Below are 14,335 nucleotides of genomic sequence, written 5' to 3' on the forward strand. Positions count from 1 at the left end.
TAAAATGGACCATGATTATGTGGTTTATAACCTTTCTTCTGTAAAATATAAACTGAAATGCCACCACATCACGGAGCCCTGCACAAATTCTGGATATCCTGTGGCAGGTGGGAGGTCTTTTAACTTTATAACTGAGTTAGTGATTTTTTTGAACTGTTTATAACTGAGTTAGTGATTTTCAAAATAAAAAACAAGCCCTAGTTAAACAATAATAAAAGGAAATGTGGATATTTTCACTGCAGCTCTTTTATTCCTGCCTTTTTTTTTTACAGTGCCATATGAGTGTGTACTTAGTTAAGTCTCTGGAGAGTGTCGTTGCACGTATGTTTCACTTTCAGACCAGCCTGTTGAGATCTGCAAATGTATTTTGTAATGTTAATTTAAATTCAGATTGTTAATTTTTAGAGGCTCACCTTCTCAATTAGTTCTCAATTCTCAATTCGCATTAGTTTATGTATGAAGCCTAATCAGAGCGTGAAACCTCATCTGTCCCCACCGCCATCCTTGAAGGCTCTTAAATTTCACCCCTGACCCTGTCACACCCTCCTCCGGGCTCCACGAACAACAAAAGCAGGAGATTAGGGAAATCGACAGGCTAGAGGGGATTACTGTAGCCCTTTTCATCTGGTGCTGCGTACACAGTTGACACAGTCTGTCAGCAGTACTTCAACTTAATCTAAGTGCAGTTTGCTTTTTTAATTTGTGTACATATGTTAGCCATGGTACTTAACTGTAGCAAAATCCCCAAGAATAACACAATTTGTCGGCTTCATCTCCAACTTCAGGGATTTTTCGATTACATGCGTAACATTCAAAGGTGTGAATAATTGCAATGGTGGTAGTCAAGAAGGAAATATTCTCGCGGCTTTTTTTCTAAGTCACGTGTTGTCTCACTTGAGCCGTATGTTGTCTTTAAGAAGACATCAAACAAGGAGAGGAAGTGTAGATCAGCACCCAAAAGGAATTGAAGTGCAATTCCAGTTTTTCTTTCTGCTTTTTAGTCTGCACAATGTATCACCTATGTTTAAACAATTTTCACGCATGACCACATTAACTAACAGACTAGAAAGGTTGTGTACACTGCACTGAGGATCAGGATATCCTATGTGAGAGCAAGTAGTTTGTCAAACACAGTTAACAGCCCCTTCTTGAGGTAAACTTGCACAGTCTAACGAGATCTAGTACCACAGTTGGAGCAATAAATCTGCCAGTCTATTCAGACAATGTATTAATGTTCTGTCCAGTAATTCAATGGGAATGTAACTCTACAATTAAATGTCAAAGAAGGAAATATTTTTGTTGGTCTCAATTTTTTAAGGTGAAAAGTGTTTTGGTCTATGAAACCTGAATTATTTGAAATTCAGAATGTTAGAATGTTATATTTATCAAGTTTATATATTGACACCAGGGCGGCCCAGTAGTCGAGTGGTTAGCACACCGGATTCACAGTGCAGAGGTCCCGGTCCGGCCTCCCTGTGTGGAGTTTGCATGTTCTCCCCGGACCCGCGTGGGTTATCTCCGGGTCCTCCGGTTTCCTCCCACACTCCAAAAACATGCATGGCAGGCAGATTGACCACTCCAAATTGTCCCTAGGTGTGAGTGTGAGAGTGACTGTTGTATGTCTTTGTGTGCCCTGCGATTGGCTGGCAACCAATTCAGGGTGTCCCCCGCCTCGTGCCCGAAGACAGCTGAGATAGGCTCCAGCAACCACCGCGACCCTAATGAGGAATAAGCGGTACTGAAAATGAGATGAGATAAGATATTGACACCATATTAATAAATGAATTGATTCTATTTTCCCATTATTTACTGTCCCGGTGAAATTTGTTTGTTTAAGTAGAAAACACACACGCAACAATGTTTCTGACAGTTTTACAAGGGAAAAGTCACATGTTTGCAATTGGCTTATTAAGCACAAAGACAACCAGTCATTGTGTTTTGGTTAATCGTTGCTCATCGTTGTTTGCTACATTGTGCACTAATTCTGAATATTGTGGTCAAGTGGTGAAGTAAATGATTCCTTTGATAACCATCTGCACCATTAGAGTCTCTCTCACTTCCCTTGCTCTCCTTTGGGCCTAATCAACTGTCCTTGAATTACCTTGGTTCTGTGGACCTGGCAGAAAGTCAAAACCACGTTCTCGACCCTCCGCTAACAGTTAAGCCGTTTACTTCTAATACCAACAACAAACACTCTTTTCTGTGCTGGCCCTGAGCACGGAGCACAGTGAGCCGCCTGTGAGACGGGCCAGACAACTCTATAATCGGACTCAACACATCTGCCCTCTGCTCTCCCATACTGAGGAGCAGGCTGGACTCCTTGGCAGGGGACAAAGTGGGAAATGGGGCCACAGATGCCTGATGTCACAGGTCCATCCATGTAGCTTAAGTGTGCTAGTCACCTTCATGTTCCTTTGGCCTTCAACTTCTCTGTGGAGTAAAACTGAGTATGATGCTCTCAATGAACATGAAGTGGAAATATGGATGTGCTTGTGTATTGATGTGCTTGTGTATTGGGATTCAGGCATACTAATTTACTCCAGCCGAGTGAATGTGAGCATAGGCGTCTTGCTAGATGGCTGCTGTCTGTCACCACCCTCATTCTCCCACTCGTACTCAGTTGTTCTTTCACACTTGCTCCTGCAATCCTGCAAAACGCTCAGACTAATTTTGGCACTTCTTCCCTGGATCACCGGATGTAGATGGAGGTGTCTTGACACCCCTGCCTTGCTGAGAAAAATCGCTTATGGATGCATTCCCCACCTACGGATTCGACATTCCTTTGGGCCCTGACAAAAGGATGTGGAAGACTTGAGGGAAGGTGGTACACAGGTGCTATGGTAACAGGAGTCTCACTGATGGATGATTTTCATTCAGAAAGGTGTTTATTCTTTTCTCTTTTACCCTGCTCAACAGAGGAGCGGTGTTACTCACTCTGGAAAGTGAGAGGATTGGATAAGTGCAGTCGCAGGTGGGCATTTAGCAGATAGACAGCAAATATTGCGATGAATATTGTTTGAGGCACCTAAAAATAATTGAAGCAACTGCACGAACGGATGGATGCAAAATAGCGTGACACAATTGACCGTGAGACCAAATGACTTGGTCTCATTTGGCCCGAAAGTGATTACAAAATTAAGCAGTTCCGTGCAATTCGTGTACTATTGAATATGTGATCGTTCTGAATTGACCTGCAGAGAAAGGCCCTTCCACTCAAACCCTAGTGGAAGGAACAAATTTATTCTTTCCTTGAATTAACTTCCTTTATGCTATCTCTGATCTTTAGTTTTTTTGGATGTGAAACCGGAATGGTTTTGCAAGCAATTAACAATGATCGCTGTGGTCACTGTGCGTGTCGCCTTCTGAGAGGACCAACACAAAGTTACAAAACAAACTGGGCAACAAAACTTTTTGTATGTCCATTCGAATTTGCCCTCTTGTTGTAGCTTTTAGGCCCAAGCTGAAGCATTCATTCAACTGCTCCAATATGCCTACTGGGGCATTAGCGGCGCTATCTGTGGGACGTGGGACATGGATTGGACCTGGCCATGGGCACACATCAGAGAAGCCAAACTCTGACAGCAGAGGTCTGAGGTTCAGAATTCTGCCACCTCCCTTTCCCCCTTTTGCTGCTTGCTAGCTTTTCTGCATATATATATATATATATATATATATATATATATATATATATATATATATATATATATATATATATATATATATATATATATATATATATAGTAAAGTCTCGTTATATCGATATCGGTTATATCGATAGTACCGCTTATTACGATACTATTTTCATTTCCCTTGCACATTTCTAGTCTTTTTATGTATAATTAGTACCGTTTAGTACGATACCCGGTTATTACGCTAATCGGTGCTCCTTTTCATCCCCCACCGGCCATTTTTGTTGTTTATATCGATATATCCGTCGCGCCATTGGTCAACTTGGTCACGTGTCTTGTTACGTGAGCCGCCATCGGTCGCGCCATTGGTCGACTTGGTCACATGAGCCACCATCGGTCGCGCTATTGGTCGACTTGGCCGTGTGACTTTGTCACGTGACACGCCATCGGTCGCGCCATTGGTCAACTTGGTCACGTGTCTTGGTTACGTTCACGCCATCAGTCGCGCCATTGGTCGACTTGGTCAGGTGACTTGGTTACGTGCCCAGCACCCGTGTAGCAGAGCCATTTTCATTTTCAGACGCTAGCTCGTGTGTAGCAGACGAGATTGAAGTGTTTGTGTTAAAAGGTAAAAATGGGAAGCAGAAGAAGATTGATGACTTTTTTAAATTGTATACATAATACAGTAAGATGTAAGCGTTGCAGTTTCCCTGTTGTGTTATGTACATGCCCACTGTACTGTATATGAATGCAATCGTTTTTTGCAACAATGTTTCTTGTTTTGTCTGCTGAAGCGCGATGATTTTGAAAATTATTAACATTCCATACTGAGTATTAAAGGACAGCCGATGTCACTTTTTATTCAAATGCAAATAAAAATGACTTCACGCCAAGACGTCTTGCATTGCTTGTGAATCCAAACAATGGCTTCAGATTCGGATAATATGCTTTCTTGTTGGGTCGGACATATCGATAGTCCCGATTATAGCGATATTTTTTCGGACTCCCTTGAATATCGATATAACGAGACTTTACTGTATATATATATATATATATATATATATACAGTGTATATACAGTGGTACCTCGGTTCTCGAACGCCTCACTGTTCGAAGAAATCGGTGTTTGAACAAAATATTCGAGATATTCTTGCTTCGGCGTTCGAACATCAATCGGTGTTCGAACGCCAATACGACGCGTGAGTGCGTACGCGAGGGTGGGGAGCTGAGCAGCGCACGGGTGTATCGCTCTCTCCGTGACCAACTGTTGTCGCTAGCGGACGTGCTGCGTTTTGCTCTAGTGTTTAATATAGGTGTACGAAGAGTTTTAGCCCCTAATCATGCCTCCAAAGAAAGTAAATGCTGCTTAAAGTGACAAAAGAAAAGTAGTGCGTACAACTATTTCATTTAAGAAAGAAATAATCGCAAAATATGAAGGAGGTGTGCGAGTGTCTGATCTGGCGAGGGAATACAGCATGGCGAAATCTACGATCAGTACAATATTAAAGAATAAGGAGGCTGTGAAATCTAGTGATATGACTGTGGGAGTGAGAGCAAGTGTCATTGGATAGATATTTGAAGAGAAAAGAACATCCTGTAGCCGAGTCATCCGTAGCTGTCACGTTCCGAGCGAGAGTGACGGCAGCTGACTCGTCGGAATGTAGTGGAATGGTTGGGATCCCAAAACAGACACATACTAACCAAGCACGATGTTTATTCACAAATAAAAGAAAACACAGCGAGTAAGAAGGCAGGGGGTGATCCGACCCGCTTACTACGCCAAAAAGCAAATGGCACACGAGGGTGCAAAATTACGCAATCCCGGAAGATGACATACATTTACGGGACCCAGGGAAAATACCTCGGACCGGATACACTCGAGCATCGAAGGAAGAGTCCAGGTACGGTGGCGAGGTGAGTCAATCATCTGGCATTGGCGAGGTGATCGCGAACCGTATAAATGCCCCGTGTCCGTGATTAGAGAATCACAGCGGGTGGAGAACGGCCGGGAGAGGCAGCACCCCCCCCCACCCCCCTCGCTGTCAACTCGCAAGTGACAGGAGCAAAGAGGTGGTTTCAGTGTTCGAAAAAAATCGCTTTTTGAACAGGGTCCCGGAACGAATTATGGTCGAGAACCGAGGTACCACTGTATATATATCCCCATTGAATTCGTGTGTGTGTGTGTGTGTGTGTGTGTGTGTGTGATTTTGCATGGAGTGGGGATGTGATTCATCATGTGGTGGTCAGGCAGACTCAACAGGCGTAACCACAGCCAGCCACACCAGGCCATCTGAGACCATGCACAGAGACCATTTCAACACACTGCCTGCCTCCCAAACACCTCAGGGAAGCCGATGAGGTAAAACACAAACCAGAGGTGGACTGCACTCACATGTGCGTTTGAATACTTGGACCTATGTGCATATAAGCTTAAGATGACTGTGTGTGTGTGTCTACTGCATGTTTCTGCGGCATGTTACTGCATGCGGCATGTTACTACATGGTTTGTCTTGTACATTCTCATGGCAAAAGTATAATCACAACCCCATACAAACAAAATAACAGAACAACACAGAAAACACATTGTTGTGTGAGTGCCATACGATACTTTGAAGAAACTTGCTGATTTCTTCTAAGTGCAATGGAACCTTAAAGGTCAAAGACACAATACAGAGGACAAACTTGGACTTAAATTTACGGACCAATGCAAAGGTAAGTCACATCTGGGGGTGCGGTACACTGTGGTGCTGTGCAATATGCCGAGGTCTCGAATGATGTCATAATTGATGGGTGGAGTGGAATTTTGAGGGAATCTAGGCCACATTACGTAGTTAGACAGCAAGAATGTTTGACATTAACAGTCTAACTGTTAATGCAACACAATGGTGCTCACTGTCTCACTATACATGGGGAACGTTCGCTCCTCTGACCTCATGGCCAAGAGGTTCTGAGAGTGTTCAAGTTAAGGTGGGTTGATTGGTGGTTGTGGGATGGCATAACCCAACGCAAGTGGAAGAATTGCAGTTTTATGTATTTCTTACCATGGTTTGCCTGTGAAGAGAGTTTGTGGTGTACATGCTAGTGCGGCTACGCCACTGCTCCATTACTCCGTGTCTCTCTTTCTCCCTGTGAAATGAGCTGAAGGATGTCACCACAACAGGGTGCTGGATAAGACAAGCTCACATCTCTCTTTTGCTCCCTACTTTGCCACCAAACTTCATTGTTTTCCTCCCCCCTACTCACACTCTCCTTTTTTTCCATTGTGGCCCTGCGAGTGCAAACACATAAATAAACTCAATTAGCTAATGACGCTGGCCTGGCCATTGGGTGGTCCTAATTAACGTTTACTGGCTGTCTGATGTCTGCTCCCAGGCAGTGATTAATAACCATGCCCCCTACCCGTGCATCCGCTCTCACTCAGACACATTATGTTTTGGAACTTGGCCTAAGAGATGAGTGGTACAGCGTTTTGCACATTTTTGTGTTTTCATGTAAAAAGAATCCAAATATGCCAATTAGAAAGGGACCAACCCTTTTTCTGTTTCAAACGGCAGACAGGAACCCCCATGAGGGGAAATCTGTGATATTGTCATTAAATTCTCTGTACTGTAAAACAGATTAGAGCCCACAGGGAGTACAGTGGAGTGGTTAGTGGCTCTGTTCAAATATTGTACATTAACAGGCCCTGTGGACTGCTGCTGTTTGGCGTGCAAGGGGTTAATGTGCTGACTTTGGAGACTCGCTGCATGTGACGCACCGTCTCGATGAGGGAAAGTCTAACAGGAAAGGCAGCCTAAAAAGGTCCCTATGCAGCGAGGGTCCAAGGTATGTTTTCTTTGGCCCTCTACTCACATATTTTGCACATTTTTCCAGTTTTCTTCACTACAGCTCAATGGTTTTTAAATTTACTGATTTCTCAATGGTTCCGCTTTTAATTCCAGTGCTGTCTTTTCTTCCTATTGTGTGTGTGTGTGTGTGTGTGTGTGTGTGTGTGTGTGTGTGTGTGTGTGTGTGTGTGTGTGTGTGTGTGTGTGTGTGTGTGTGTGTGTGTGTGTGTGTGTGTGTGCGCGTGTGTGTGTGTGTGTGTGCGTGCGTGTGTGTGTGTGTGTGTGTTTTAATAAAACTTATTTTGGCATAAGTCATATTTGAACTTCTGCTGGCCCCACTCACCGGCTGCCACTCAGATATCCTTATTGAAAATGATCAGAGAATCCCAGTGAGAAAATGTCATTGCACCTGACTCACAGCCTCAGTGTGTGTGCGTATTTGTATGTGTGTGTCAATGGGGTCATTTGGGAGGGAGGACATAGCTGTGACAAGGCTTCATATGTTAATATGCTGCACATGTGGCTCGGGCTTGGGAGGGCTGCGGTGGTCAGAATGACCCCCTACCCATTTCCACCCCATCCCATTCATCCCCAATGAATGTAGCTCTCCATTCACACTGCTTTCACATTGGAGGGGGGTCAGCAGGGAGGAGAAGGAGCAGGAGGTGGAGGAGGAGGAGGGATGGCGGTCTCAGAGGGAGAGAGGTAGTCTTTCTTTTTTTCCCTGGCCCGGAGAGAAGGAAAAACAATTGGGGCGCAAATGGATGCCTCTTCTTATTCCTAGTTGACTTGCTCCTCTCCCTCATTCCCTACCTCCTCCTTGAGTCTCTGGGATTTGTAGAAGGGACAGCACAGCGGACGGAGCACAGGGCTTTTGGCTCAGACTCTGCGTAAAATCTGAATAAACAAAAAGCTCAGGGTGTATCCTGTGGGTGTGTGTTTATACTGTTTGTGTATATTTTTGTGTGTGCACGTTGGTCTGTGTGGTAGCTGGCCCGTCAAAGGAGAAAAGCCCCCCAGTGTCCTCTGTAATTTTCATAGGTCAGAACTGACAATGGCCACTTTGATAGGGAGGCTGTGGAGATGTAAATCAGCCAAAAGAGGGGGACAAAACAACTGTCCTCCCACTGGGCCCCAAACGCTTCCAAAAAAGGGGGAATTTAGATTTAAAAGAGTGAGGGCACAAGAGAAGAAAAAGCGCACGAAAGACAACCCTTCGGCCTCGAGTTTGATGAGTGGCGGAGGTTGTGGTGTTAAATGCAACTATTTCAGGCAGTCGTCCTCATTCCTGGGAAAGTTTGGAGCATCTTCGCTATTGCTTGGCACCTGGAGTGGGTCGCCGAGAAGCGGGACAATGGCACCGAAGTTGGTGGGTTGTCACAGCATGGTCCTTTTCGGGACCAAACGTGGACACGCTCCAGGCCTTTCTTAATCCCATCACGGTCGCGGCCCTGAGGCTGAAAAGACCCTCTGCAGAGGGATAGAAAGCCCCCAGCAGTCACTTTTAGAATATGCCTCTGTAGCATATGCAAATACAGCCATGTGAGAAAGTCTGTAAAAAGTGTGAAAAACTGAAGACAAAGATGAGCATTTGAGTGGGAGTCTTGAGTTTTCAGCGTCTCACCAGACTGAGGAATAAGTATTAGGCAAACCTTCTGCAAGAAATTGAAAATTCAAACTTAACATCACAAAGATGTCATTGAAAATCATGCATGTCTATGAAACACACACTAATAAGGAACTTGAATGCAACTGTAAAAAAAAAAAAAAATCAAAACAAAACAAAACACAACCACTGTACAGTAGTAATAGCAAAGAGGACATGAATTAGCTTGAGATGGGTCTTACAACTAACATTCACACCCTCTTATTGAATATATCCCCCTTTAAAAGACTGATGAGAGAGAAAAGGGGATTTTTCTGTTGCAAACGCGGCTCCGTGAATGGTTCTGGCCACTGACTTTGGTATGTGTGCATTTTTTTTTGGTCTGGGTGAGAGCTGCAGGGCTATGTGATGCCTCCAAGTGTGAATGAGCAGTGATGCGGTCAGGCAGACAGACAGTGGTCAGAGATAAACACATGAAAGCCTCAGGGACGGCTGGTGGGAGAAAGATTGATCCATCAAAGTCTACAGACAACCTGAGTGACATTTGATGCCAAAGTCATGAAAAAAAAACTGGTGTATATCCAGAATTTCTTTGGACAGAGATGCACAAAATGCTAGTGATGCTCTTTTAGGTGAGCATTTATCCGACAATCAAAATGGCAGCCATTATCACCACCACACAATTCGATTTCTATTTGCCATAATTGTGTGCTTCCAAGAAATTCGGAATTGATTAAAGTCACGGGAAATTAAGTCTTTGCTTTTCTGAGATCTGCTTTCTACCTGCAAATAGTATTATTGTGTGAACCTGGTACAGGTCATCATAGCAGGTGATCATGCTAAACACTTGTGGGCTCTGGTTTTGTGCTTCAACCAATAAAATTGTGACAATTTTGGCAGACACCACAGTAAGCCAAAAATGTGCCTAAAATGCTTTGTATTTCAGCCATCTAAATTCATAAAGTTGTGAAATTTAAGTCATTTAAATTAACTATTTATATTTCAGAATCAGAATCAGAATCACCTTTATTGCCAAGTATGTAGAACACACAAGGAATTTGTTTCCGGTGGAACACGCTGCACTAGTAATTTCATATATCAACTTTGTATGACATGAATTATGTATCATATCAAAACCAGGACACATTGTTGTCCGTCCCAAGACACCAATGAGTGGACAAAACTGCAGGGCAGGATTGTCTCTTGTATAATTGGACGTTTTAGCATTGTACCATGTTCTAGTTTGCATGCAGCAGGTAGCAAACAGCCTCAAGCTTTTACAGACATTTTTCATGGCTATCTGACTGAGTGTAATTTACCAAACACCAAAACATTGGCTGGATCTGGGATTTTGCATCGGTGGGCACTTGTCACGTTTTGCAAGGTGGTGATGGCAGATGTGGATCCCAAAAAGCAGGCAGGAGGGAGCAGCAGGTTGTGTTTGAGAAATTGTATTAAAATAAAGTCAACAGGAACAACATCTAAAACATCAAAGTCATTCAAACAGAAAAATACAAAGTATCAAAAGAAAACCAAGAGTAAAAGTCCGCCATGGTTAAACAAACACATGCACAGCATACAATGCATACACAATGCACAATGCATACAATTGCATACAAAGCATACAACAATGACCCGACCGCGAATGGTCGTGCCGGGAGTCCTTTTGAGTGTCACTGATTGGGAACGACCAGCACCTGCGAGGCAGCAAGAAGGGCTGACAGTGCTACCCGTTGGTCGCCAATCCGAACGTAGCAGTCCGCCACTAATCGGGACGACCAGCACCTGTGCAGGTGTAGGCGGGGCCGACAGCGCCACCCGTTGGTCGCCAACCAGATCATGCACTTCATGGCAAGGGTAATGTCAGTTCGACCAAATTGAAGAATGGACATTTCTCAGAAATCCTGTGTTGTGGGATTGTCACATTAAGACACAGAGACCTCTCTGTTCCAGATATCTGAAGAGGAGAAAGGAAAAGATAGCATTGAGGTGGGAGTTGTGAAATAGTGTCTTTGTGTCAGATAGTTGAAAACCAACCCACTTAGAGCAGCCTGCTTACTAGCTGAACAAAGACAAAGGCCTGTCCCTGAAATCTGCTGCAAAGACTGCTTAGTGTGTAGACGAAATCAAGGGACAGTAACTAGGTTTCTCTTTTGGTCCACTCCTTGCTGTATCTCACCCTCCTTAAAATCCCCCTAACCTCTGAGAGAGGACTCAACCTTTTTCTATGTTTGAAACGATCCCCAGTTCTTTAATTTCCAGGCTCATAGCCAGAATTATCATCATTGTTGTTATTTTAATTTAGCTTTATTCAGGGTGTGGAAATGGTGACATAATGCCTCAGGGAGGATTGGCAAGTGGTGGCTGTGTAGATAGATAGATTTAGCTGCTTAACTCATATTCCGCAAACGCAATATGAATCACAATTTTTTTCTTGAAATGTGGATGGTGGTAAACAATACTGCTCTGTGTTTTCACACAGAGAAAATGTCAGAAAAGTAGCATATATTAAAATTTCTCCTCTGTGTGTTCAAAGGTCCTTCCTGCAAGAGAAAGACAATGGGAACCCTTAGCTCCACTCCTGGTCCTTTCCTTTCTTTTCTGTGTTGTCACACAACAGTACAGCTAGAAATATGTCAACAGGAATGCAACTAATTCTTAAGACGAAGTGTTCTCTCCATCTCTATTATTTCCTGTCTGTTCTCCAGCTTTCATTGTCTTAAATGCTGCTAATGATTCTCCACTTTGCCCACTTGTCGCCACAACACCACATTCATTTGTTATTTTCTTGATATGGAACTGTTGTGTTTAAGGCCACCAGTCGAGATATCTGCAAGGGCCACAACTGTGGCTCCATGCCCGCTTACTCACCAAGGGGCAATTTGTCGCTGTTTGTCTCTGTTCTCATATGTAGAGCTGAGCAACGGACAATTCCATCAGGCATGAGAGTTATTTCGTGGGCCTGTTGGGTGTGTCGTCTTATATTATGTCACAGGTTCACTCAGGTATGTACAATTTCAGAAGTACATCACAGTGGTTTTTGAAGTGGCATGTACAAGGTGCAAGGGTATTCAGTGCTACGCTGTCACGTGTCTACAGGGAGTGCCTCTGAGATGAAGGGTTAGACTAGTCAGGCAACAGGTGATTTGCAGTACAAGACATATTCCGACAGCACAGCATGCCATAAATGTGCACCTACATCGGCATAAAATGATGCCCTCTTATCATTGCGAGATGTATTAAATTGATGCTGGCTGCCTCAGGCATGGAGGTGGGGAAGCTTCGAATGGTCCAGAGGATTGTGACCTTACTTGAATGCTGCCCACAGTGACTCATTGACACCTGTGTTACTGATGAACTCTGCCCTGCCAGCCTGAGGTGTGGTGTTCATCTCTCATGCATTCTAATCTTGTTGATGATCAAATGACTTGTTGCCTCTGGGTTGGTGAGTGGAAGTCATTCTACTTCCTCTTGTGATGAGGTCGGGTTTCTCTTGAGTGAAGGAATTTGATGCAATATGCCTACATTGTTTCTTCTATCAATTTAATTCTCTCTGCTCGTTGGTGATAGTTTACTCAATGCTGCATTTTGGATTCAAAATAAAATAAAACCAGCACAAAAAGTCATCTTCATGTGGTCACCACGTTGCGGTCTATGTGGAATTTTAATCAGAGGAGTCGGCTTTCTTCGTCAATAGATAAATTCTTGTGAAACTTGGCTTGTCGCCAGCGTGTGCCCATTTTGAGCATTGTGTCTCTCATCCATTGGTGAAAGGACACTTTGATTATACTTACACACACTTTGATCATACACTCACACACACACACACACACACACACACACACACACACACACACACACACACACACACACACACACACACACACACACACACACACACACACACACACACACACACACACACACACACACACACACACACATATATATATATATATATATATATATGTGTGTGTGTGTCGTCTTATATTTTATATATATATATATATATATATATATATATATATATATATATATATATATATATATATATATATATATATATATATATATATATATATATATATAAAATTTGATCAAAGTCAGCAGGAACAAAATTTTAAACATCAAAATCATCTGAACAGAAAAATACAAAGTGTCAAAGAAAAAAACAAGAGTAAAAGTCTGCCAAGGTGAAACAAACACATGCACAACATACAATGCAATGAATGCACTGCACGATGCAATGACCCGACACCGAATGGTCGTGCCGAGACTCTCGGCACGACCATTCGGCCCGAGAGTCCTTTTGACTGTTTGACTATTTTACATCTGTGTAAGCTTTCAGTCATGCAGGAGTGGTCCATAAATGAAAATGTTTCTTCAGCCGTCATCTGTACTTCTTTGAAAGTGTCAGACGTTTCGCTTCTTATCCAAGAAACTTTGTCAGCAAACGAAAGTCTTACTGGTAGTTTAGGCCCTATATATATCCCTACTGTCCAGACATGGCGGTGTCGGACTCTGCTATGATAGGTCCCTGCTCTCAGGTTGGGGGGGAGCAGAGTACTCGTCCCTGCAGCCCCACTGATAGTTCATATTGTTCTGACGACTGGCCTGATTGACCCACTTCGACCGGTATCACCTCATCAGTATTACTAATCCTATGTTGCCTAAGCAGGCTATTGTATGAACGATTGAAATTGAACCTCACCCCACCAAACCGGTTTAATGAAGGATTTAGTTGTTTTAAAAAACAGTTGCTCTGAAAAATAGTTCGAATGACAACATTAAATTCTTGTGAATTTAACGTTCGTAAGCCGAAAAGTTCGTCAGCCAATGCGTTCGTAAGCCGAGGTATCACTGTATATATATACAGTGATACCTCGGCTTACGAACGCTTCAGCTCACATACTTTTTTACATTAAATTCGCGATCATATAGTCTCGGCCGACAAACTAGTTTTCGGCAGATGAACCAAACCCCACGGTGAAACAGCGCCACGGTGGCTGGCGGACTAGTTTTCATCACCCCCTTTCTTCGAGTGTGAACACGGTTTGTTATCGAGTGTACTTTTGCTATCATGGGACCGAAAAAGACCCCACCACAGGCTAGTGTTAAGCCGAAGAAGACACTAAAGAAAAGTTGGCAGCAATACGTCTGTGTAAGCTCGATGGACCACTCCTGTACGACTGAGAGCTTACACAGACGCATCGATGAGAAGGTTTCTTCAGCCGTCATCTGTACTATTTATATATCCCTAATGTCCGGACATGG

Source organism: Hippocampus bargibanti, linkage group LG04, assembly GCF_051943395.1.
Source record: "Hippocampus bargibanti isolate YZ-2025 linkage group LG04, ASM5194339v1, whole genome shotgun sequence".
In the NCBI taxonomy this organism is placed as follows: domain Eukaryota; kingdom Metazoa; phylum Chordata; class Actinopteri; order Syngnathiformes; family Syngnathidae; genus Hippocampus; species Hippocampus bargibanti.